At 35.9% G+C, this 27,273-nt stretch overlaps 1 protein-coding gene across 7 annotated transcripts in view; it reads right to left on the minus strand.

Annotated features, from left to right (window-relative positions):
• Positions 1–27,273, minus strand: part of LOC138710190 (uncharacterized) — a 231,493-nt gene that overhangs the window by 173,827 nt on the left and 30,393 nt on the right. Inside the window, exon 1 of one of the 7 annotated variants that reach the window (XM_069840838.1) lies at positions 10,900–10,917. The exons of the other annotated variants lie outside the window; for them this stretch is intronic. The gene's annotated coding sequence lies outside the window, so the exon portion shown is untranslated. Of the gene's footprint in view, positions 1–10,899; positions 10,918–27,273 lie in introns of those variants that run through there. 7 annotated transcript variants of the gene reach the window in all.

Raw genomic sequence — 27,273 nt, forward strand, 5'->3', positions numbered from 1 at the left:
TTCTCAATTTAGGTATCAAGTGGATTTGTTCCATTCTGCAAAATATGGTCCAATTGAATTTTAAGTTTTGGACAAGGTCACCTAAGTAGGCCTATATGCTTTTGCATTTTATTTCACATAAAAAAAACCCATTTTGAAAATGAATAAATTCAAGGGGAAAATTGTTCCAGGGCTGAGTATCGATCCTGGGATCTTTAGCTTAGCGCACCAACGCTCTACCGATTGAACTACCCAGGAACTTCGCCCGACACCATCTCAATTTTTCCCTTCTTATCCACATAACTCGAGTGAGCTGACAAGATGCCAAAAACCCACATCGAGTGCACACAAACTCTGTGTGACTTGAAATTGTGGTTTTCTGTTAATGTACCTACAGTAACATGTATAAAACCAAAATTTGAGGTCACACAGAGTTTGTGTGCACTCGATGTGGGTTTCTGGCATCTTGCCAGCCCATTCAAATTATGTGGATAAGAAGGGAAAAATTGAGATGGTATCAGGTGAAGTTCTTGGGTAGCTCAGTCGGTACAGCATTGATGTGCTAAGCCAAAGGTCCTGGGATCGAAACCCAGCTCCAGAAAAATGTTTCCCTTAAATTTATTCCAGTCTGCTTCACAGGGAGCTTTACCTGAAAGCTATATTTGCATATTTTGAAACTGTTTTATGTAAATACACATAAAAAAAACATAAAAGTTCAGTTTTCATAAAATAATTTTTTACAAAACCCAATTCCATCATCAGAATGTAACATGGGGGAAAAAAATTGTTTCCAATCATAAACATGTCTTTAAAGAACGCATGTTGTTGTGTTTCTCACTGGTCAGTGCTCCTTATCAACCTTATGTCAGCAGCTTTCTGTTTTCTCGAAACATATTTTGGTTGTGATCAGATCGTGGTGATGTGAGGTAGTGGTTTTCACAGTTACACTTTTCTTAGTGTACAGTATTACAAAAATGCCCAAAATAAAAGCAACAATAAGTTCTCGTTTGCACAACAATATGTTGCAGAATTTAAGGATATTTTAGTTCATATTGATAAGTCCTCTACAACGAGCCATGTGGGAAAGCAATAAAGGCTGAACAGCAATCTGTGGATACATAACACCTATATGGCATTAAATACAGCACTGCAGTTCTGCGCTCAATGAAGAAACAACTTTTAATTAGTGATCCAGTTACAAGTTGTTCTAAATGGACCTTTTAAATTTTCAGCTCATTGTGCAGATATAGGCCTTTGTAAGGCATTTGTGTCAGTCAACATACCCCTTTATAAAGTAAATAACCCCAAGTTATGGAACTTTCCCACCAAATATTCAAATATGAATACTCCTGAAGAGTCAACTTAAGAAAAAATAACCTTCCAAAATGTTACAAAGAAACTGTGGAACAGACGTTCAATTTGGGAAAAAGAAAAAAATCTTAAGACGAATTATACAGAGATATGTTTGAAAAAAAGAGTCTCGGTTTCACACTGTGTGTAAAATTTCAAATGTGAAAAGGATTTTGGTGAGTGAGTGACAGGCCCTGCTATAAATTTACCAGGCTGACATTCTAATTTTCCCAATATAAGACAGTATTCTGCAATAATAGTCATATGTGATTGACAACTTGAGGATTAATTCTTCAGCAGTTGGAGAAGCATAGCATAAATTATACTGATGAGTGCTGCATATTGTTTATATTAACATAAAATAATTCTAACATAATGAAATATTTTTATTTTCTGTTACATTTTTAGCACACTTTTAGCACATAAAAATCCGAGCCTTAGTGATAACACTCTCCTTCGTTGTTTAATTTTCACATCTTCTGCTCATACTATTATGAAACATACCGATGAACCATAATACAGACTGTGTGGATTAATGGCATGTGCAATATGTCTGCTGCATTTTCTGAATTAAAAGGAAAAATATTGCATAGCCAGAGTCGAAAAATTATTGCTAATGGTTATGACTTCATGAAGTGAGAAACAAAAAATAATTATGAACTATATTCCCCATGATTGGGGAAAGTAGAATGAGTTTCAGAAGTAGCAGGAGTCTTCAAAACTTTCAATTTCAAGAGCATTAAACAACCAAAAGAAGCAAGCTGAAAGAAGACCATTCGACACACAAGGCAAGGAAAGTCATGTTACAAAGAAATAACGGAAATAGATCATTCTGATAAATGTGCTTTTTGACATATTGTTCATAATATCAATGTATATGATAATATTTTTTGCATATAAGAGGAAATAGACAGGACTTGATTCCAGGGAAACATGGGTGGAAACTGTCTCCCCAATTTCTGCCACAGGGGAACTCAGATCCTTACCAATTTTCATAGAGAAGGCTGTTCGTTCACTTCTTAATTTCTAAACTTTTAACATATTTCTTAATTAAATGTTTGACAACAATTATTTCTGACATATGGCAACATTTCCTCATGCTAACAAGTCAAAATTAATTTCAATATTAGGCCTATTTCAGCAATGCATGTTTCAAATTCAAACTTTTAAGCTACTTTTTTTTATTTGGTTATTTAATGTCACTGTATCAACCACTTAGTTATTTAGTATCGATGGGATTGGTCATAGATGGTATTTGGCGAGATGAGGCCAAGGATTTGCTATAATTTAACTGACATTTACCTTACAGTTAGCAAAAAACCTCGGAAAAAACTCAACCAAATAATCAGCCCAAGTGAAAATCGAATTCACACCCGAGTGCAACTCCAGATCAGCAGGTAGTTACACAAGTGGCTGGCTACTTTTTAAACTAACAGTGTTCAGTCTGCTATATTAAACGTGGATATACAGTTTGTTTTTCAGGTCTAATTTAAATCCAGTTTTTTTTTTTTACAGTGTTACATGAATATTCTAACATTTTTATTTGAGCACATAGCTCTATTTTAAATTTGTTTTCTGGCCATAAGAATAATTACAAATTTTTTTTAAAGATATCATTAGATAGCTTACAAAATAGGTTATTAAGATACTATAATTCAGTGCAGCTCTGAAAATTGTGTTTAAAGAAATTAAAAAATATATTTAAAATACCGCCATTACATAAAATCGAATACTTCAATTCGCATGAAAAAACTAAATGACAATTTACTAAGCATTTTCATTAGGCTGTCAAATTTTCATAATGGGGTCTTCAAAAATAAGGACGTTATAAATTAAAACAACTCGCCGTGTAAAGGGTGATCTATGCCACTGTGCCATGCGCCATCACTGCTGCTGGTCACTGCGAGAAGCGTTTCCACATTGACGACCGGTGTGCGTCACACGTCTGATTTCAACTAGGTTCGGTACTTCTGATGAATCAGAATAGGGTTTTATTGCTAACTTTCCATTAACTGGAACCACACAGTGAATACTTCTTGTTCTGGGGACAGTCTTGAGGGCGAAAAATCTTTGAGGATTTAGATTTTGTAACTACTTCTTCATGTTTTTCAATGGATGTGAATGACACAATAATTCCCTGTATATTGTATTTTGACCAATCATACTGTCCTTTAGGAGTTGAAATTAGAGTTCCTGGTTTTTGTAGCGATTCGCTTGATTGTACCCCTTACACTGTCACTGGGCCTTTACCGTGACTAGTTCCAAAGAAATGCCACTCCGCAGGTATTTGAAAATCGTGTTCATGATTGAGTAGATTAACGGATTTTTTTCGTGCTTGTATTCGCTAGCTGCTCCATCACTAAAATCATATATTTTAGATATTTCGGTATGAGTTTGTTTCAGATGTTCTATCATTTTCCTTTAAAAAACATGAATTGTTGCACTATCGTGAACTAAGCATTCCGAAATTACTGAAAAACAAAGGTTCTCTAAATTTCCACCAACTGAATTTCTGTAATATACTGTGAATGGATGTATTGTTGCTTGAAAAGTACTCCAGTGATGACCTTGTGTAGCATCCTGAATAATGAAACTGTACTTTGCAATGAAGTTGTGAAAGTATCTTGAATTTTTTAAGCCAACCAATGAAGTTATTAATGAAATTTACACAGTCACTTTTCACTAAAATCATATTGGCCCTGTCAGTTGTCGTCCATTCCTTGTACTAAATTTCTACTAAATTTTTCTGTAACAATGATGTCAATATTTCTGATAGATTTCTCATAGGTACATTTATAGTTCCTTACGTTCAGGAGCATATATTTCTCCACTCATTGAATTTCCCGCCTCTGTTTGTAAACATTCTTTTTCGCTTGTTGATTTGTCGACCTTACTTTCGGTCCCAGCAACTTCACTAATTATTTCAATTTTTGAAATCTTACGGAAAAAGCGTTCTCAAATAGCATCACCTACCACTAAATGCGGGACCTTTTTACTCATGCTACTTGTCACTTTTCTTTTACAGGCTTGTGACGAATGTTTTTAAAGTCTGAAAGTGTTGCAACACCAGAGATGACGCCAACTTTTCGTCTTTAATTTAGGCATAATGAACACTTACAACTTACAATGACAGAACAGATCAAAATCGCCATCTAAACTGAAGGGAAAAAGTTACAATGACAGAACAGAACAGAATCACCCTCTAAACTGAAGGGAAAAAGTTGCGCAGTGATTATAACAGGAAAAAAAAAAAAAACAAACTCACACGTGAAATCTACTAGCGTACAGTTGAGCGGAGGTCGCAACATCTAGCATTTGTCATATCGATCGCTAAGCGCGCGTGTGGATGTCTGGTATGAGCGCATGACGTAATACATTGGACATGACTTTCATCCTTAATGGCAACATTTGCAATTCTGGTTTATTTAATATTTCCCAAAGTATCAGAGACCCCATCATAAAATTTTTTAACTGCCCATTACATTTAAATGGTAGCTGTAGCAAACATAATTTTGTACATGATTAATATATACGACATAAAGAGTTGAATGTTCAATTTTTAACAAATTTGGAGATATGAATGTTTTACGTCATACTGTTTTGCATGGAATTACCCATCAACATTTACAGTGTATTAAATTATTGATTACAAAATAAAATTCATTACAAGATATATGTGTATGTATGTGTATGTATTTATTCACACTACAGTGGGTATATACCTGGTGGCAGTGGTAACTAATTACACTCAATAATGACAATAATAAACTTATTAATTAAAAATACATTTAATAATAATACTAATAATTAATACTAACAATAATTAATAATAATAATAATAACAACAACAACAACAACAACAACAACAACAACAACAACAGGGAATATACTAAATTAAATGAAACGATCACTTAAAATAACATTTGAAATAAATCTAATTTGTATCTTAAAACTAAGATCGAACTAAAACCCACGAGTATGTTATGTTCATATCTGCACAAGTGCCTTTCAAATTACACTCTTTTCGCTGTCAACTCACTCACTGCAATGGAACTACGACACATTTCACTGATTCGATCCTGATTTCACTAACACTTCAAAAACATTTCACTGTTCAAATACTATGCACTGCCACTATAAACTATAAAGCTTCACTGACAGGAACACGTTTCACTTACACAGCACACTTCACTGACACGACATACCTCTTCACTGATACAACACACTTCACTGACACAACATAATTCTTCACTGATAGAACACTTCAATAACAACATATTATTTACACCCTTTAAATACTGTGTATAATTACCGTCTATTAGTAAGGTCCTTAAGCCTATTTTTAAATACATTTTTTGTTGTTGGCAAAGCCTTTAGTAAGTCTGCAGGTAAAGCATTCCAGTCCCTGATAGTACGATTGAGAAAAGAAAACTTTCCAGTGTCCGTCCTCTGCCTTCTTTCCCTCAATTTATATGAGTGGTCGTTCCTTGAAGAGTAATTTGGCTGCTGCAACCTATTTTTTATTTCTCTCCAGGCAGGCTCACCTCTGTATGTTTTGAACAGTGAGCACAATCGAATTCCCGTTCTCCTGTCCGTGAGTGTGTCCCATTTTAATGGTGAATTTTTCCGACAACACTTAAGAGCCCGTTTTTTAATCTTTTCCGGTGTCTTAATATGTCCTAATCTGTAAGGATCCCAACATGCAGCACCATATTCCATTACTGGCCGTACTAGTGATTTATATGCAATCTCTTTGGATTTATCAGAACCTTTTCTTAGTACCCTCATCACAAAGTGTAACGCTCTCCATGCTTTTCCCGCTGTGTCTGTAACGTGTTCCCCCCAGCCGAGATCGCTGCTAAATGTTATTCCGAGGTATTTACATTTGTTAACTTCCAGAATGGTTTCACCCCCTAACGTATACGATGCGACTATTTTATTTCTTTTCCTTGTAAAGCTGATGGCTTTGCTCTTTAGAGAATTTATTTTCATTTTGTTGGCTATTGCCCAATCGTTTATTCTATTTAGGTCATTCTCGAGAAGAGTAGTGTCTTCATGGCTTTTTATTTCCCTGTATACCATACAATCATCCGCGAATATGCGAACCCTAGACAAGATATTAACTGGCAGATCATTTACAAAAGCCAAGAATAGAAGAGGCCCCAAGACACTCCCCTGCGGGACCCCGGAAGTAATTTCAATTGGGTTCGATAATTCCTCCCCTACCCGTACTCTCTGAGTGCGACAAGTTAAAAATTCCTTGATCCACTGGAGCACTCTGAAGTCAATCCCCGTTGATTGTAGTTTAACCAACAATATATCGTGTGGGACTACATCGAATGCGCGTTAAAAGTCAATAATCACTGCATCTACTTGGCTATTGGAATCTATTCCGTTCTTCTAAATCCTGACATACCGTTACTAATTGACTCTCACATGAATAGCCCCCCCAAAATCCATGCTGACAGTTATGTAACCAATTTGCGTCATCCCAATGCTGCCTTAGATAAGCTGAAATCAAGTGTTCCATCTGTTTGCAAACCACAGAGGTAAGGCTGACCGGTCTGTAATTTTTTGTATCTGAGCGAGACCCTGACTTATAAATTGGCACCACTATTGCATCTTTCCAATCTCGATGGACAATACCATTGTTAATTGATATTTCAAATATACGCACTAGATAGGGAATCATGGCTTCCCCTCCCAATTTTAGTACGTCTCCAGCAATACCATCAGGTCCTACTGATTTATGAGTTTTCAATTTAGAGATCCTTCTCCTTATGTCCCTAGGCTTGATAGAAAACTGACCCGTATTTTCCACAGAAGCTAAGTGTGGTACTATTGTCCTCATCCCAAAAACAGTGGCATAATAGGAATTTAATTTTTCTGCTTTTTCGCTGTGCTGTACGATAAATTGATTGCGGTCATTTTTTAGGGGGAGGCTCAAATAGTTTTCCTTGCGTCGTCTCTTCACATATTTATAAAATTCCCCCCACCCGTTTTGTTCATGTTTGTTGAAAAGTTTATTTAGGTAATTTTCCTGCGCTATCTTCTTCGCATTAAACAGTTCTTTCGATTGTTGTGTGAATTCTGTTTGTTTTGCAAGGCTTTCCTTGCACTGTCTATAGGATTTCCTTAGTTTCCTTTTCAGTTTCCGTATGTATTTATTATAATATTCCGGATCAGGATTGTTTGATAAGCATTTAACCGGGATAAATTTCTGTATTCCTGTTAATATAATCTGCTTGAACTCCGCCCAGCATTCTTCTACACTACTGCCCTTTACTACCCATAATGAGTACTTTTCTCTAAGATAATTTTGGAAGCCTTCTCTGTCCGCTTTGTTATATTGCAAGATAATTTTGTTCTTTTTTCCGCTTTGCTTGTACTTAGCATTCCATAATATTTCAAGAATTACCGCGTCGTGGTCACTAATACCTGGAATCACTTCAATACCTGCGACTATTTCTGAGGGTCTTAAAAGAAATATGTCTAGTAACGAACCTCCCCTTGTCGCCCTGTCTGTTGCTTGAATTAAGTTATGTTTCCAGATGAGTGAGTTTACTAATGACTGGGCTTGACTCATCCCTCCCTCTATTGTACTCTGCCAGTTTACCTGGGGCAAGTTTAGGTCCCCAGCAACGATAACATACTGCCCGCGGATTTTTCTATTTTCCAACATATCTCTTATTTTATACAGTACGTTCAAGCCTTCTTTCGGGGCCCTGTATAAACCGATGATGTGTAATATGTTCCGCGAATAATCATCCGCTATGTCTACACCCAACATTTCGAACTCCGAATCCTTAAAATTTTCAGCACTCTACAGGCACTCTTTTACACATATAAAAACCCCTCCCCCTGTTCCTACACGGTCGCGTCTGTATGTTACATAATCGTTTCTAAATACTTCTGAGTCTGCTACTTCGCTGGAAAGCCATGATTCCATTCCTATTATGACGTCAGGATTATGCGAATCTACTAGGTTCCAGAATTCAATTGATTTATTATAAATACTTCTACAATTCACCTGCAGCACCACTAAAGACTTACAATTACATGACATAATATTGGTGATCCCTGTTGTTTCCGTGTGGCCACCACTACCGCCTCCGTCTCTCCCGTCGCCGTCGCCGTTTCCTCCGCCGTTGTAATAGTAGTCGTACATACTATTTGCCGCTGTCATTCCCGGTCGTTGCTTCTCTGCGTTGTCGCAGCCCTCGAGAACAGCGCTCCTAGTCCCGTCGCTCCTCGTCGATTTAGATGGACTCCGTCACGTCCCAGGTCCCCGTCACCGATCCACGAATTTGGGTCCACGAATGTTGCTCCTGTTCTATCTGCCACCCAGTCGAATGCCTCATTGAGTCGCCCAATCCGAGTCCAGTGAAAATCTCGTCGCCGCACTATCCTGCTGATAATTATCTTCGCCTGGGGGTACAGCTCCTTCGTCCTTACCGCCAAGTCGTACATATCTCCCATTACGTACTCAAATTGTCGCCTCAGATCATTGGTCCCCACATGTAATATTACAGTTTTTATGTCCCTTTTCTCCTGTTGCTCTAATTTGAGTTTCACTTCGTCGACTCGTATCCCCAGGTAGCACAGCACTTCGAGGTCCTTATTTTCCTGTCCCACATGTTGCACCATGGAATCTCCTATCACCAATATCTGCTTCTCCTCGCTCGCCTCCCCATGTCGTTCCTCGCATAGCCGCCTGTTCTCTGCTTCCATCTCTCTCAGTTGTTCTTCCGTCTGTTGCAGCTTTCCTTTCAGTTCCACCACCTCTTTCTTCAGCAACTCAATTTCTGTGTCCGTGGTCTCAACAGCAATGTCTCTCATACATTCCTTACACCGCCAGTTCTCCTCAATATGCTGGTCCCTCTTGAGTTTTTGGCAGCTGAAGTGAAACCATGTCGAACAGGTGGTTACACTACATGGAGGGAACATTTCAACAGCAAAATTAATTTATTTTTAAATATGTAAATTATTTAGTATCTATTCATGTATTCTAAAACTTGGCAAGTTATGAACTGTGTTTTCACTAAAAGAATGGGCCCTTTTTTTTTTTTTATTATCAGGGAAAAAATACTTGTTACTGAAAATGTACGTATTTTTAGAATGACCCGTATATGATAACAATTTACTGAAATAACGGTGAAATTTTGTATGTTTCCATGGAAATAATTTCAGCATTACTTAGTTTAAATTTTATGTGTGAAATTTTTTAAATATGCAGAATGCCAAAACTAATTGATTCAAATGAGCAGAAGTGTGCTAGAACATAACGGATTCATGTATCATTTTCATTCAAACAGTAACAATATGCAGATGAAATACTGGCATTGTGAAGAGAGACAGATCTATTTGAGGCTTTCCCAGTGTTGGATAAGGAATAACTCTTCTCGGGTTTCAGCCAGGCGAGTTGGATTGTTGCTTCCAAGCTTTTGATGACTAGTTCTGTCTCTTCAGGGATTGAAGATGGCAGAGCTCATCTGTAATTGTACTGTCCGACACGTGGTTATGTTGCAGTGTCGGCAAAATGGGGGAAGTCACATGACAGTTACTTACTTTCCGGGGCTATTTTTGTTGAAATTACTTTAAACAGATGTATAATATTACATAGACTTCCAAATCCGAACAGCAAATATTTTCAGGAAAGAGCCTAACACCTCAGCCACTAAACTTTACATTCATGCCATCAGAAATGGTGAGGCAATTGTGATGCAACATAACCACTCGGTCGGACAGTAGATGTACTACAAATTTCAATGTTTCAGAATAAATCGAAGTAAAAAGGACTGGTAATCACACACATGAATCTAGACAAGCAGATATTGAAACAAGAATATCTGTAAATAACATAAAAAGAAGTTACAGGAAACCGAACATATTCAAAATGAAAAATCTTGCATATCCTTCCACCGCGTCACAATTTAATGGATATCATTAATAAGAGCCTGAACAAAACAAGGCCACTACTACCGAATTCTTTAGCTACACTTAACACCCCTGATACATACAGACTAACTCTGAATAATGATGTATTTTTACAATATGATTCGGGACATAATGATAAAATGAAGAATCCTTTTCTTCACATCTCACGCTCTTCGGCATTTATGTAATAGTAGAATAATGCTTGGAGATTATACTGTAAAGATTGTCCCCAATATATTTTACCAGTTGTACACATTGAATGGAGAGGTACACAAAACTATATGTTTCCTCTAGTATATGCTCTCACTGCAAGTAAGTCACAAAGGACATATACAGGAATATTTAACCATCTTAAGCAAAATGCTGCTCAGCAAAATAAAATTTTGTCTCCACAACATTTTGCTTCGGATTTCGAAGTAGCTACAATTAATGCAGGAAGAGATGATTTCCCTCAAACAAATCTACATGCCTCTTCATTTCATTATTCACAAACAGTCTGGTGCAAAGCCATTAGGTCTAAAAGTGCCATACACTGAAAACTTTGATGTTAGACGAAGTATTTAAATGCTTTTAGGGCTTCCATTTATACCTACTGATGATCTGCAATAAGTTTTTGTAAATCTCTATTTATACCTATTGATGATCTGCACAAAGTTTTTGAAAACCTCTTGATGAAATCCACGATAATGTAATGGAATTATTTAATTACGTAGATACATGTACGTCCATGGCCACTCAACACGTGGAAGAAGACATACAGTGTTACCTCACTTCGAACCAGACCTCTGAAATGTAAACAATTCTGTATGTAAGTGCTCACAAAGAACAACAAACATAGTTGAAGACTGGTACTCTAAATTCCAGAAGTTGTCATCATGCAGTGTGGAAATTTTAGGCCATGTTGAAAAAGATCAGTCTCAGAACGAAATTCTAAAGATTCAGAGCAGGAGTGGCCATAAAATTAAAAAAAAAAACTATCATCAGAAGGTACAGCTGTCAAAAGAAAAAGTGCCCGCTCTCTAGAAACAAAGTTCCCTTCGGAAAACTCAGCTACAACTCAGAGACAGATGATGTTACATGTTGTTGTACCACGTTGCCTGATATCTACAGTTATAATTAAAGTATCCTCCATCTTACTGTTATAGTGTAATGGTAGCATTTCGGGCTGGTATTCGTGAGGTTGTGCGATTAAACACAATCTAGTGCTTTTTTTATGTTTTTAAGAGAGAGAGAGAGAGAGAAAATGTAATTGTTCTTGTTTCTTTTATGACTGTTTTAGTAATTAATATCAGGTTCATGAATGTATTATGACAAGACTTTATCATTATTTATTATGACATTATGCTTGCAAATGGAAAGAACGAAATATATTCTCAACAAAAATATATTTCGTGGCATAAACAAAACAAACTTACTGCCCTCTGCCTTAGAAAATTCAAACAATTAATAGTTCAAAAAACAAAACAAAAAACCAGAATTCAATATTTAATTCATCTTCCTCCCATCTCGATCACATCTTGCAGTCGAGTGGGCATGGAATAGACTAGTCTTTTCAGTTCTCAGCCTTGGCATCCCAGGATGAGTTTCTACAAATCATCAGGACGTCTTGGAGGGGAATTGGGCCAATATTTCGGCATATGCTTCTTTACTTATGCCCTCGTAGTTGTCAGAAGAACGTTGGAATTTAGATGTCAATGTCCCAGGTTCAAATCCTTTTCATTTTATTGTGTTATAGGATAGTATAATGTAAAAATATAAGAAGAAAAAACTAACACTAATATTATGTAACTATATTGTTACAAATCTAACATTAAATTTATGTTACTTATATTGCTAAAGAACGATAACAGAATATATAATTTATTTCCAAGAAATAGTCTACCCAGGCATCCTGGGTTGCCAAAAACACAGAATAACACACATATAAGAAAAATAACGATTACAATAAAATAGATGAGTCAAATTGAAATGTGAACTAGGAGCTTAAATTTAAGAAATAATAAATTTGTACATATATTGTAACAATCACACACTAACGGATAGAAGGGGGGGGGGGGAATTATGATATTCCGTATAAATGATTTTTCAGAATTGCCACAGACCCTTTAATGCTGGAAGTAATTATTTTTGGAATGATGTCATGAATTCCAAATATTTTGATAGTGTTTATAGTTGATCGTGGGATGGTGCCCCTCACTCCGATTATTAAACCATGTACTTCCCAGGTGCCTTCCATCTGATAACTTGAATATTATTTATATTGCTAAAGAACGATAACAGAGTATAAATGAGGCGTTTAGTTGCAAAATCAGATACATCACTAAAACATAACTTTCCAGTATGAAGGAAAAAGTTTACAAGGAACCAAGGATTTGCAACCAATACTATTCTTTCATCATACAAATCCATGTGATGTATCTGGCTTTGGAGCATAACAGTGCTATAGCAGTTGTAGAATCATATGAAGATATAAAATATAACATTAACTCATTTTTCGAAAAAAAAAAAAAAAAAAAAAAAAAAAGGCAAAAACGTATTACGGCGAACGCCAGCAGGGGAAGTTATTCCCACCCGCGCCGCTTGGCACCTCGCTCGCATGCTCTCTCTCTCTACTGTCTCTCTCTACTATCTGTCCCGCTTCGATGGAACACTGCCTACCACTATGTAATACGCATTAGACAACTGTCCACAACCACAATGCAATACGCATTACACAATATGCATTAGACAACTGTCCACAACCACAATGCAATACGCATTAGACAATACGCATTAAACAACTGTCCACAACATATACTGACACAACACAACACAACACAATGTAATGTGGTTTTCATTAAACAACACTCACCTGTTAACTTTGCATGTCCTCGAAGTAACACAATAGTCTTTTTTTCCCACAGGTTGGACACTCGTAATGAGTACACGTCTTCGGTACGGATCATCACTACACGTGGTTACGTCTGTACACGAAGTTGGACATGGACACAATGAAGCCACCCCCGTAGTCAACCCCTACCAAGCGACATTCACAAGCCCACCAGTTTCTACCCACGCTATTCAGTCATTGTCCCCTTCTACAATACGTATGGCAGTTCCCTTAAACATAAATAGATTCATTTTCCCTTCTACCCCCAACTCGCCTCAGTAGCCGAGAGGTCTAAAGCGTGCGTTTAGGTTTAGTTACGAACTTTCTCAGATCGAATCTCCCCTCCTGTGAAGTCGTAAGAAAAAAAAAAAAAAGAGAGAGAGACATGAAGCAAGGAACAGAGAGGAAGAGGCTGGAGGGAGAGAAAGGAGAGACAGACAGGACGAAGTTCATCTTTTGCTTCGTAGATATCGTTACTCTTTTTGTTCCACTTTCCTACACTAGATGTCACCCTACCCTAAACCCCTATTTCCACTCTTTCCCGCTAGGGTGTGTGGTGAGCTTGTAGGGGAAAAGTGGAAAGGGGACGTGGGCGGAGCTTTGCGTTCGCCGTATTACGTTTTTCCCAAAAAAAAATGTGATGTATCTGATTTTGCAACTACACGCCTCAAATGATAACTTGAATATTATTTATATCATTAAAGAACGGTAACAGAATATAAATGATAACTTCAATATTATTTATATCACTAAAGAACGATAACAGAATATAAATGATAACTTGAATATTATTTATATTGCTAAAGAATGATAACAGATTACCCAGTACAAATGATAACTTGAATATTATTTATATTGCTGATGAACAATAACAAAATAAAATGATAACTTGAACAAGACTCGAATTCATAATCTTCGAATCATTAAGCGAGGTCTCTACCGCTGCACTATGAGACTGAGATATTGAATAACCCCATAGTTCCGAAACTGCTTCTAAAAGTTTACTGGATCGTGTAACATCACCATGACCTGAAGTGGACTTAGAAAATATTCACTGTTCACGAGTGAGGCCACTCTTTTTTTTTTTGACAGCTGTACATTCTTAATCACAATCAAATTTAAAGAATTGTTACTATCTTGAGTACAAAACCAACAATAAAATAAACACATATATCCTGGCAATCAGTTACACATTAAAATTATACAACGAAGAAGCTAACATAGAAAAAGAAAATTATCAATAATAAGTATAACTGAATTTCAATGCTGAATAAAGGTGTTGTAAGAAAAAACGATCTTCATACGGATATTACAAGGATTAATTTTAATTTATCGGGAAGAAAGTGCTTCAGCCGCTTTAATGAGTGAATATTAGAAAATATTTTTTTGGAAGTGTGATTCACTTGTTCATTCCATTCCAGGTGACAATCCATATAAATACCAATGTTCTTCACAGTCGAGCTGTGTGGAATAATAGCATTATTTACAATTATCGGTGGCAAATTTTGTTTGTCACACTTTGATCTTTGATGTTCTATTAAGATTGCCTGCGATTTACTTGCATTTAAATTAAGTCCGTGCGTTTTCGACCATATGGATATTGAATTCAAATAATCATTAACTTTAGTTATAGCGTCATTTATGTAGTTAGCTCGGGTATGCAGATATATTTGTCTGTCGTCAGCATAAATATGGTGTCGGCAGTATGTTAGATTAGAAGAAATATCATTAATATAAATAGAAAATAGTAAAGGTCCTAGGACAGAGCCTTGTGCTACGCCAGTCTTCGTGGTATGCCAAGTGGAATAACGATTATTAATAGACACGCACTGTTGGCATTCACGAAGATAGGAGTCCATCCACGCTAAGGCATTATCAGAAAAACGCAGTGCTCTTAATTTTGCAATAAGTAAGTCAATGTCTACAATGTCGAAGGCTTTGGAGTAGTCTAAAAGTATTAATATGGTGATCTGTCCTTTGTCTAAAGCTTCACGTGTATCCTCAGTCACTTTAAACAGTGCAGTCGATGTGCTGTGTCCCGTTCTGAAGCCTGTTTGGTAAGGGTTAAGAATATTGTGAGTATTGAGGTAATTTGTCAGTTGTTTGTGCACAATTCTTTCCAAAGAATTTGAGAGAACAGGAAGAATACTAATTGGTCTATAGTCATTAGGTGTTACAGGTAACTTAATTTTAGGAAGGGGACGAACAATAGCCTTTTTCCATATGTCTGGGTGATGTGAAGTCATTATGGATGCATTGAATATATGGGTTAGTGTCGGAAGAATTATGTCCATAATTTTGTTCAGAAGTTCTATATTTATATTGTCTACTCCTTGTGATTTTGACTTGATGCGCTTTAGTGCTGATTTTACGTCAGAAGGTGTTATGTAGGAAAAGAAGAACTTGTCTCGTGTTGGGGCAGGTGTAGAGATTAATTCATTAATAGTCTGTTGTTTCGTTGCGGCGTCAGGTGCGTGGGTAGCGGTGGATGTGAAGTAAATGTTTAGATCATCTAGACAAATAGTATTGTCAATTTGTGACTTAGATTGTCCCAGTCCCATTGACCTAACATTTCTCCACATATCGGATGCTCTAATATCAGGTTCAATGAGGCTGTAAGCATGTCTAAGCTTAGCATTTTTAATCGTCTGTGTGGTCATATTTCTTAGTCGCTTGTACCGGAAGAAATCTGTGTCACTTTTTAGTCTCTTGAATTTCCGAAAAGCTACGTCTCTCTCTCTCATCAGTGATTGGATTTCTGTACTCATCCAGGGAGCTGGAGGTCTCATAATGCATCTAGTTTTTATTGGGGCATGTTTGTCACATAATGTAATAACAAGGTTGTTAAAAGCTTGTACTTTTTCGTCTACTATATGGAGAGTCCAAATATCACGCCATGGCAGTAATAATGCATCAGAAATTAAAGAGGCGTTGTTGGTATGTCGCAGATCCCTATACTGAATGTGTTTTGGTGTTGCCTTAGGACACTGCAAAGCATACTCTACAAATATAATATCATGTGCAGAAATACGAGGTGCCGGTAGTTGTCCATGCATTATTTTGTGGGGATTTGTAGTTGCTATGATGGCTAGTAGTGTTTCTGCAGTCTCTGTGTGGTGAGTGGCTTGGAGCGGTAGAATTGTCATATTGCAGGCCTCAAACATGGTTGAGAGCTGTACGCTGGAAGGGGACGTTACTAGAAGATTGTTGTTAAAGTCACCCATTACTACAACGTGTTCATAAAGTGGCAAAATGTCTAAAAGTGAATTTTCTACGTCAGTTAAATGATTTACCTTCGGCGGTATATAGACAACGCACAGAAGACACTTTTATAGACTTGCATAAATTTCAATAAATAAATATTCAGGCCGTGCACTGTACTCAGAGGGGGAATGAAGAATAACTTTAGGTCGAAGATCAGATCTAATGTAAGCTGCTACACCGCCGCCCCCTTTGCCTGTTCTGTCATTTCGACACAGTATATAACCATTAATATCTACAAGAGAAGAGGACAGTGTAGGTTTCAACCAGCTTTCGGAAATTAGAATTGCATGCATATCATTTGGAGCGAATATGGAATAGAATTCATTGAAATGACAAATAACGCTTTGAGTGTTGGTGTATGCTACCTTAAGGTTAGTGGGGTGGGAAGTGAAAGATTGTTTAAGGAGCTCAGCTGTAGTCGGTGTAGAAAGAGAAAGTGGAGGGTCAGTGACATTCCTAGACAGGCTTGGCTCTATTGTTAAAAGAGGGTGAGTTACAGCCAGAGGTGACTCGCTAGGGGTTGTTGGTAGGTTTACACTTGTCGGAATTTCAATGGTACCAACTTACGAACTATTGAAACTAACAAATGTACTTACCACTTAGCGAAGCTATTTTATAGCTTAATTGGTTAGCTTACTTAAAACTAGCAGAAGAGAAAAGAAAAAACACTCAACACTCAATGTCTGCTGCGGATGTAATACGTCTCTTTCCATTTTCGGTGCTCACCATAATTGCGCCATCAACAGTCCATACATTGCGCAATCCGATGCCACACTTTGATTACTGCGATATTATATTAAGTAACCTAAATGCAAATTTGAGCAGCAGACTACAATGTGTCCATAATGCGTGCGTCCGTTATATTTGTAATATTCGTAAGTATGATCATGTTTCCCCGTCTTTCCAAACTCTGTCTTGGCTAAGGCTAAGCGATCGACAAGCCCTGCATTCTCTTGTTCTCTTATTTCAAATTCTGCGCACCGCTACCCCAATCTATTTGGCTTCTCATTTTCAAAATTTATCTGCATATCATCAGCTAAGTACAAGATCTCATCATAACAATTTACTCATTATACCCTACCACAAGACATCTTTATATTCTTCATCTTATACAGTTTCAGTTGCTAGAAATTGGAACTCGCTTTCGAGTGATGTAAGGGGTTGTTGGACAATAACTTCATTTAGGTCAAAATTACATAAATTCTTACTTAACAGATTAATTGCTGATTAATATTTGTTACCTATAATGGAACTAACATCTGTCCATTCTTATTATCATTAATTTTTCTAAATAGATTTACAAAACCTCTGATGGCAATTACATTAATATTCTCATTACAGAAATATATTTTAGATTTATATATATATTTTTTTTTCTCCCTGTAACATAGTCCTAGTAAGCTTATATTAAATTAATTTTCATCATTTTACTAGCTAACTCAAATCTTAAATTAATTATAATTGATTGAATTAAATTAGCTCATAAATTAAGTTACTACTTTACCTTATAGGTTTATCTAAATTTAAATAAATATGTAGTCTACTAGTCTTTAAAACTTTAAAACTTAACTGAAGAATATGCTGGAGAACCTTTTAAGTGTAGTGTAAAAATGTGTAATTTAAATATGTATTGTATTGATTAAGGCTGGTTGAGTGGAAGAGAAGGCCTTATGGCCTTAACTCTGCCAGCGAAAATAAAACATTATTATTATTATTATTATTATTATTATTATTATTATTATTATTATTACAGCAGTGACCAGTCAGAAGGTGGATAAGAGCATAATGGACATAAAAGCGATGGGCAAAATGGCACTGAAGATGACAGTGGTGAGGGGGAAAAAAAAAAGAAAAGAGGACTCAAAGTTATTGTGGACGAAATTGTACAGTGAATAAAACAAGTAGACGTCTACCAATCTTAAAACTTTTCTTATCCTCTTAAACATGGTTTTTTCTTCGAGTCTGAATGACAATTTGATTGGAAGAGCTTATGTAATGATGGTGCTAGTATAATGGTAGGCTGGAAGTTAGATACCTTGGAAAAACTCTGGAGAAAGTACTACACAGTTTTCAAATGGTATTGCTTATGCCCAAGGCTGGTTTTTTTATTATTATAATTATTAGCGATTAACTTTCAAAAAGGCATATTGACTCGGTTAAGAGAGAAGTTTTATATGATATTCTTATTGAATTTGCTATTCCCAAGAAACTAGTTCGATTAATTAAAGTGTCTCAGTGAAACGTACAGCAGAGTCCGTGTAGGTCAGTTTCTGTCAGATGCGTTTCCAATTCACTGTGGCCTAAAGTAACGAGATGCACTATCACCTTTACTTTTTAACTTTGCTCTAGAGTATGTCATTAGGAAAGTCCAGGATAAAAGAGAGGGTTTGGAATTGAACGGGTCACATCAGCTGCTTGTCTATGCAAATGACATGAATATGTTAGGAGAAAATCCACAAGCTATTAGGGAAAATACGGCAATTTTACTTGAAGCAAGTAAAGAGATAGGTTTGGAAGTAAATCCCGAAAAGACAAAGTATATGATTATGTCTCGTGACGAGAATATTGTACGAAATGGAAATATAAAAATTGGAAATTTATCCTTTGAAGAGGTGGAAAAATTCAAATACCTGGGAGCAACAGTAACAAATATAAATGATACTTACTCACTGGCTTTTAAGGAACCTACCACCCTCACATAAGCCCGTCATTGGTCCCTATCCTGAGCAAGATCAATCCAGTCTCTATCATCATATTCCACCTCCCTCAAACTCATTTTAATATTATCTTCCCATCTATGTCTCGGCCTCCCCAAAGGTCATTTTCCCTCCGGCCTCCCAATGAACACTCTATATGCATTTCTGGATTCGCCCATATATGCTACATGCCCTGCCCATCTCAAATGTCTGGATTTAATGTTCATAATTATGTCAGGTGAAGAATATAATGCGTACAGTTCTGTGTTGTGTAACTTTCTCCATTCTCTTGTAACTTCATCCCTCTTAGCCCCAAATATTTTCCTAAGCACCTTATTCTCAAACACCCTTAACGTATGTTCCTCTCTCAATGTAAAAGTCAAAGTTTCACAACCATAAAGAACAACCGGTAATATAACTGTTTTATAAATTCTAACTTTCAGATTTTTTGACAGCAAACTGGATGATAAAAGCTTCTCAACTGAATAATAACAGGCATTTCCCATATTTATTCTGTGTTCAATTTCCTCTGGAGTATCATTTATATTTGTTACTGTTGCTCCCAGACACTTGAATTTTTTCACCTCTTCAAAGGATAAATTTCCAATTTTTATATTTCCATTTCGTACAATATTCTCGTCACGAGACATAATCATATACTTTGTCTTTTCGGGATTTACTTCCAAACCTATCTCTTTACTTGCTTCAAGTAAAATTCCCGTGCTAATCGTTATGGATTTTCTCCTAACACATTCACGTCATCCGCATAGACAAGCAGATAATGTAACCCGTTCAATTCCAAACCCTCTCTGTTATCCTGGACTTTCCTAATGACATACTCTAGAGCAAAGTCAAAAAGTAAAGGTGATAGTACATCTCCTTGCTTTAGCCCGCAGTGAATTGGAAACGCACCTGACAGAAACTGACCTATACAGACTCTGCTGTACGTTTCACTGAGACACATTTTAATTAATCGAACTAGTTTCCATGGGAATACCAAATTCAATAAGAATATCATACAAAACTTCTCTCTTTACTGAGTCATATGCCTTTTTGAAATCTATGAATAACTGATGCCCTGTACCCTTATACTTTCATTTTTTTTCCATTATCTGTCAAATACAAAATATCTGATCAATAGTTGATCTATTAACCTAAAACCACACTGATGATCCCCAATAATTTCATCTACATATGAAGTTAATCTTCTCAAAAGAATATTGGACAAAATTTTGTACGACGTCAACAAAAGTGATATTCCTCGAAAGTTACTACAGTTAGTCTTGTCCCCCTTCTTAAAGATAGGTATGATTATGGACTCCTTCCATTGATCTGCTACAATTTCCTTTTCCCAAATAGCAAGTACAAGCTTATAAATTTCGTTAGATAATGTGCTTCCACCCTCTTGTATTAATTCTGCTCGAATTTGATCGATACCTGGAGACGTAATTTTTCAGATTTTCTATTGGAATTTCGACTTCAGAAAGTGTCGGTTCGGGTATAAATGGGTCAGCAGTTTGTATTTCAATTTCGTCCTGATCATTTCTATTTGGCCTATGTATATTTAGTAGTTGCCCAAAATAGTTTTTCCATCTGTTCAGGATTGAATGAGGGAGAAAATTAAACACAGACTAAATATGGGAAATACCTGTTATTATTCGGTGGAGAAGCTTTCATCATCCAGTCTGCTGTCAAAAAATCAGAAAGTTAGAATTTATTAAACAGTTATATTACCGGTTTTTCTTTATGGTTGTGAAACTTGGACTCTCACTTTGAGAGAGGAACATTGGTTAAGGGTGTTTCAGAATAAGGTGCTTAGGAAAATATCTGGGGCTAATAGGGATGAAGTTAAGGAGAATGGAGAAAGTTACACAACACAGAACTGTACGCATTGTATTCTTCACCTGACATAATTAGGAACATTAAATCCAGACGTTTGAGGGTATGTAACACATATGGGCGAATCCAAAAATGCATATAGAGTGTTAGTTGGGAGGCCGGAGGGAAAAAGATCTTTGGGGAGGCCGAGAGGTAGATGGGAAAATAATATTAAAATGGATTTGAGGGAGGTGGGATATTAGAGACTGGATTAATCTTGCTCAGGATAGGGACAAATGGCTGGCTTATACGAGGGCGGCAATGAACCTCCGGGTTCCTTAAAAACCAGTAAGTAAGTATCAGCGATAAACACAAAATGTGACAGAGATATGCACCAAGAAGTTATTTTTTTGCAACCAACTTCTTCAAAACCAATCTATGGCATTTCTTTTAAAATGATTTTTAAAAAATGTCCTTTTTTCGTTCTTATCGCAGAAATGAAGATTTTTCGTAGAAATAGCTCATTTTCGTGAAAATTCGCGAAAAATTTATTGTCATAATCCAGTCACTTATGATAAAAACCTGCATACACAAAGCAATTGCAAGGGCAATAGGAGCTATTGGACGTTAAAGGAAATCGAAGGTGTCTGCATGAAAGAAGCTGAAAAAACAATTAAAGAAGGAGATTTCAAACATGTTATGTACATTGGTCCTTAGAAGAGAAACAAGCAGAGTAACTTCTGAGATTAATAAATATAAAACAGCTATATCCAAGCCTTAGTGACAATTTGAAACACAGACTACTTCTTGATGAAATAAAGACTTCAAATCCTTTATGAAAGAAACAGATAGTCATTATTTGGGGTAACTTTGGGGTCAGTGTAACTTTGTACCAGTTCCAAATTTTACTAGAAGACTTAATCTCACGTTTCCTAAATGCAATATCTTTGGATTGAGACCATCTCCATAATCTACAATCTTTATGCTTTGCTTTCTATCTATTAAGTCCAGTCCTTGAAGAATATTTAAGGCTTCACATGGTTAAATATTGCATTCTGTTTAGAGTAGCTGGTTTATGAACGATTTTCAACTGTATATTGTAAGTAAATAATTTTATCTCACTGTTACAATTATTATATTATGCTTATCCTTTCTTCCTTAAAATACAATAATCCGACGGTGTTGTTTTGGTTTGATTTCAGAGTTACTTTGTACTGCTATAAAGTGTGCATGATAGCATATTAATTTGTTTATTAAATAACATGAGATAATTATTACATAAAATTAAAATAAAATATAACTACTTCAAATACTAGAGACACACATTAAGTTTATACTGAAAAATTAATTTGTTTTACTTAGTCCCGCATTGTTGACTTATTAATGAAATTTCTTTGATCTTGTTTATTCAACCACTTTTCTAATTTTTACACTCATCTTGGGTTTTCATAATGCATTGAAATTTTTAGTTGGTAAGAGATCAAAAGGATTCTCCAGAGAGAAGAGAGTATGCAATGAAGGCAAAATATTCCAGTGAAACACTACAGCAGGGACTAGATGATATAAACACTGGAAAACTTGGTCAACTAGAAGCTGCACATTTGTATTCCATCCCAAGACAAAATCTAGCGAAAAAAAATTGAAAAAAAAAAACTCAGGACTCATTTTGGGAGGCCAAATATGTTTTCACAAAGAATGTGGGTGCTCTGTGCTATGATGACTAGTCTCACATAAAGAATCACAGTTCTCTGTTAGTTCTACAGTCAATGGCATTGAACTGCATGGTCCCATCTCCAGATGCCGTACAGAGTCGTTGTAAGGCCAAGAAGGGAAGGTATTAGATGTGGCCTGACCAGTTTGAAGTAATAAAGAAAGTTAATAGATTGGTAAATAAAAGACCACATATCAACTGATTATGTTAAGACTGAAGAATTTGATTAGCGAATTAAACGTAACTTATATCAAACATATATGTAGGTAATAAACACACAAAAATAGTGTTTGTATTTTCTGTTCAATAAACTTTTTTTTGTGACTTCTTATGAAATAAAATTTTATGTTTTTTTTTTTTTTTTTTTTGGTCAAAAGTCACCATGAATCTGAAAGGGAATATAGAGAACTGAATTTAATAAGAAAACACATATGTGGTTTTCCTAATTAATCACATAACTTTGTACCACCATTAAATGTCAGATTTCATCTATTTAAAATATTATTTTTTATTCTTACTATGTCTCAACCCATAAAATAAGTAGTTTTCTGAAATAATTTAATTTTAAACACCAATTTCAATAGATACTATTTTAGGTAAGTAGGCCTATACAAATATGATAGAAGTGGTACAAAGTTATCCCAAATGACTGTATTTTGGATAGCACGAAGTGGTCCTGTAATGTTACCACCCCATGGCCAGTAGAGGAGGAAATCTTAAGAAAGATCTTTAATTACTTTGTACTCTCTTATCCAATTGCAAGAGATGGCTTGAGAGACTGTACAGACAATAGTGAAAAGAAAATTCCTCAACAATTGAAGCCAGTGTTTGAATGAGTTGATACTCTTCCTGCAAGCATGTCAGATTGTGAAAGAGACTTCAGCACAATGAAATTACTAATGATACCTTTGTAGAATTCTCTTTCTTTTGTAACTATAATTGGATTTTTACTACACCTGTGGAACCCTGAGGACTACATTAGAGTCTGGATCAAAGTTCATAGGCATGCTGAGAACAACCAAATCAAAAGACAAATATATACGTGCAGCAGTCTAATCAGTACTTCAGCCTGTGGAAAATTTTTAAGCAAGTCCTGGCCCCCTTTTTTGTTAGGCATTAAGCAACTGTAATAGTTGAAAGACTACAACTAAAGTTTTTTTTTTTTTTTTTTTTTTTTTACTAATGACAGGTACTCTGGAATCAGTTGTGTAGACCAATTTACCGACAAAGTCGTTGTCCATGGTGTGCCATAGGAAACTGGTCTACACTACACCTGCATTGAGAGAGATGACGGAGATTTGTTGGGATGCCACAGGAGAACTGGAGCTCCCAGAGGAAACCCAGGTGTGTGTTTTCTGGACCATGGGCTTGCCCAACACAAGTTATAAATCAGCTAAATCAGGGGTACACTGGGGATTGAACCCGGGTCCACAGGATTTAAGTCCAGCATTCTAGCCACCACACACCAGACACCATGGCAGCCAACTAAAATTGAAAGACAAAATTAGGTTCCAAGGTAGTTTCAATAGTCTTACGTCAATAAAAAGACTTGATTTAAAGTGAAAATAAACTAAACCTAATATAAGAGTACTAATAGAAAATCATGATTATATATACGTTTTCAATGTGAAACCTATCTCATCAATCTTCAAACATTTGAGACCGACTAACATAAAATTATATGGTCTATGGGGAGGAGGCGTAGGTGTAGTTGGGGTAATGATGAGACTGTCAGAAAATTGGGGTAATTTTAAGACACATATTTCTTTCATTTCACTTAAGATACCAATATCAAATTAATGTAAAATTGTTCAAACTCTTCTTACAAATAGTTTACCATGTGAATAGTTCTTTTTGATTTCATTTGTCAATCTTATAATCTAATATTCAAAGTGTGTTTTTTTTTCAACCAAAAAATTTCATTTTGACATGCGAAACTTTTTATACAAGTTTTAAAATATAAGCTAGATGTCAGCACTGGATGATTCATTGTATTGAGGGAAATTCAATATAAGTGAATGTAGCATCAAAATATGCATGCAACTGCTGTATCAGCTGCACCAATATATGAAAGCGTGGAGGCAAAGATGAGACACGCTTTGGGGCATTAATGAGACAGTTCTGTTCTGTATGGGATAGCCTAACTCCTGAGGTAGTAAGGTCTGATTTTAAAGTCATGGGTATATAACCTAATAAGGGACAAATACCCTATCAATAGGCTTGATCCTGATAAACTCAAGCTTTACAATAACCAGAAGATTAATTTAAATGGTCGCCCTCGATAGCGCTGTTGGTATAGGGCCATTCCATGTCAAATCAACACAAAAAAGTGGACTTTTCAACCCGACCACCTCAGATTTTCATTAAATTTGGTGGGATGGTAAAGAACCTTAAGTTAATGAATTATGTAAAATTTTAGCCCTCAATAATGCACGATATCCTTACAGCAATTCTGTCAATATGAGCAAAAATTTAAAAATGTCGCATACTATGTCAACAAAAATAATTCATAAGTTCTCTTCTAATTGAGGTAGAATCTTAAACTTGGGCTTATTTTAAAGCTAAGGGATCGTAGGTTTCAATACAAATAGGTTTGCATCAAAGTAATGAATTCTTTATTGAATGGTCACGTGAAACACATTTTAACATTGAATATCTATAAATGCGGGACATAAATTATTTCGCGAAAAATGTATGTTATAGAGGTAAGAGTATTCTCCCCTTGGTGTAAGTTTCATTTTGGAAACGTTTCAGGAATATCAGTAAAAAAATATATCAATGTATTGGTTTGTAGCACTTAAACCCATCTTACACTAACACTGCATGTGCGCGAGTTCGTACTTGTCTGATTATTATCTGCATCGTCGATCTGTCAGGCCGTCACGAGTGGCAGTTTATACAGTCTTCAATTTATACAAAACGTGCGATCTGTTTCAAGTGCAGTGTCGTTAGTTTTTGTAGTATGTAGTAGTTTTGAGCGATGTAATGGAGTCGCATTTTAAGTTATAGGCCTATGTTTGCTGCAATCCCTTCAAGAAATCAGGGCATTGTAATTAGAGGAAAAATTTAAGAAGTGTTATATCGTGGATGCTTAATGTATTTCCTGATTTAAAACAGGAACAAAAGGTGTGCGCTATGTGTCGCAAAGAAATAAAAATATAATATGATGCTATTACGCAGAATCCTCAGAATGACTCTAGTAATGAAGAATACGTCGATTCTACAGCAAATGTAAGTTCATTAAATACAAGTCTTTTTGACCAAGGTGTGTTCCTTATTAAACAAAAAAGGCTACAACAAGAGAAATGTAAGAGACAGAAATTTGAAAATATTGTAAAAGATAAAGCCTTCGATATTAAAGAAGCCGAGGAACCAGGACCTTTCTGATTCTGAAATTTTGTCTCGGTTGCAGGAAAATTTTCAAAATTCAGATAAAAGTGAGAAAATCGCCATTTTAACACTACTATCTAAAAGCTGGAGCGTAAATAATATAAAAAAGAGTTTCTTTCAGCTTTCGAATACATAATTCGGAAAGCAAAAGTCCTGTCAAAGGGAAAGGGAATTTTGTGTTCACCAAATCCGAAACCTGGAAAAGCCTTGCTCATGGCTGTTGCCGGTAAAGTTAAAGAATTCTGTTGTTCTGGCGAGATAAGCAGAATAATGCCTGGTAAGAAATATTTGTTGTGATTAAAGAATCCGGGAGTAAATCACATGAGCAGAAATGAAATATATGCAGTGTTTAAAAATTCTAACCCTGAAATGAAGGTAATATTCTCCAAATTTTCAGCTCTTAGACCAAGAAATTGTATCTAGCTTGAGTTAGTGGAATTATACTGTCTGTGTTTGTGTCCTTATCAGAATGTAAAACTTATGCCGGAAGCAATTTATTAAAGTTTCAGGTCTACATGGATTTCTAGAAAATTTTTCTTTATACCTTCCAACTTATCAACATTTCTTGGTGTGCAATCCTCCTCATATAAATTGCTTGTTCAGGAAATGTACAGAATGTCCTGAACCATTCAAAATAAGAGAGGGTTTAGAGAAATGTTTCGAATAAAACTTCAGTGAATCAGTGACCTACAAGCAGTGGATGACGACTGACCGATCAACGCTTCAGATCATAATGAAACCCACAGACAAATTTTTCGACTGTCTCTTGGAGAAACTTGGTGATTTACTGACTCACTCATTTATATCATCTGAACAAAGTAAGTTTCTACGTGATATGAAATCATTCTACAGCCATGTGTTATGCGACTTCGCTGAAAACTATTATTTCGTAATCCAAGATGAAATTCAGTCATATCACAGGACTAATGTCCAGACAACCATTCATACTTTCGTAATATATTATATCGAATCGTCATCCGATACAGTCTCTATTAAAAATCTGGTAATAATTTCACACTGCCCGAAATATGACACTACAGCTGTACATCTGTTTCAAAAATATCTAATGGGGTCATTAAAACAAACATCTGTAATTCACCAGAAAAATTATGTATTTCTCAGATGGATTCTCTGCTCAGTATAAAAATAGGAAAAAAATTCCTGAACCTCACATTACATGAAGAAGATTTTGGATTTCCAACAGAATTGCATTATTTTTGCATATCGCATGGCAAAAGAGCATGCGACGTTGTAGGTGG

This window comes from Periplaneta americana, chromosome 12, assembly GCF_040183065.1.
Source record: "Periplaneta americana isolate PAMFEO1 chromosome 12, P.americana_PAMFEO1_priV1, whole genome shotgun sequence".
Lineage (NCBI taxonomy): Eukaryota > Metazoa > Arthropoda > Insecta > Blattodea > Blattidae > Periplaneta > Periplaneta americana.